We start from the raw sequence: 1,199 nt of genomic DNA, 5'->3' as shown, positions 1-1,199 counted from the left end.
AGATAGATTAGAGGGAAGCAGTGCTATCCATCTTTACCTTATAAGAGATAGATTAGAGGGAAGCAGTGCTATCCATCTTTACCTTATAAGTGATAGATTAGAGGGAAGGAGCGCTATCCATCTTTACCTTATAAGTGATAGATTAGAGGGAAGCAGTGCTATCCATTTTTACCTTATAAGTGATATTATTGAGGGAAGCAGTGCTATCCATTTTTATCTTAGAGGTGATAGATCAGAGGGAACGAGCGCTATTCATCTTTATCTTAGAAGTGATAGATTAGAGGGAAGGAGCGCTATTCATCTTTATCTTAGAAGTGATAGATTAGAGGGAAGGAGCGCTATTCATATTTATCTTAGATGTGATAGAGTACAGGGAAGGCAGCTATTCCTACCATCATTCGCTTACTCTTGAGATAACCTCTAACAACGAAAAGTGAGACTGATTGACATATTATAACGTACCTTCGGCAGAAAAAGCGAGGATGCTCGGTGACGGGATTCGAACCCGCAGATTACGAGATGCGCAACCCTAAACATTAGGCCTCAAACGATAACAGAATGTACAAAGTTTTTTAAACAACAAATGTGAACAGCAGCACTGAAATAAATTAGGTTTAGTATATTTGAGGTTCTTGTAAACACGAAATGTACAAAATAAACCATCTGTAGAAACTTTAGTCTTCTAATAAATTCTTATCTAACCAGCTAAAAAATAAATTCTATAAAATAACTTGAAAAATAAAACCATGCGATTTATTCAGAATTTTTTATTCTTCTTTTAATACCAAAACGTACTTTAGAAATATTTCTCCTTAGTTAACCTGAAATTTCTAGAATTACATGAACAAATTGAACCAATTACTAGCAAATGAGGTTTCAAATTTTGCTGCTGTCGTAACTATGTTGGTTTTTTCTTATTAGTGGGTGTATTTTTTCATCACTTGTAGTGCAAGAAGACTAATGAAAAGCTAAGTTAACAAGAAGATTGACTAAAAGTTAACCCTAGTTATCGATAAGGATCCAAAATGCCCATTGCGTTATGAAATGCTTTAATCTTTAACTGTTAAAGCATCAAGTTGCTTGTGGGTCTACTATGACTTTGTTGGTTACAGAGTCCGTAATAACCCATGAATCATACAAAGAAGGTCGTTAGGGCGCTCGATTCGCAATCGGCGGGTCACGGGTTCGAATCCTCGTCA

This window comes from Limulus polyphemus, unplaced genomic scaffold, assembly GCF_000517525.1.
Source record: "Limulus polyphemus unplaced genomic scaffold, Limulus_polyphemus-2.1.2 Scaffold979, whole genome shotgun sequence".
Lineage (NCBI taxonomy): Eukaryota > Metazoa > Arthropoda > Merostomata > Xiphosura > Limulidae > Limulus > Limulus polyphemus.
The sequence above is the reverse complement of the archived record's forward strand: the minus strand, read 5'-3'. Positions refer to the sequence as shown.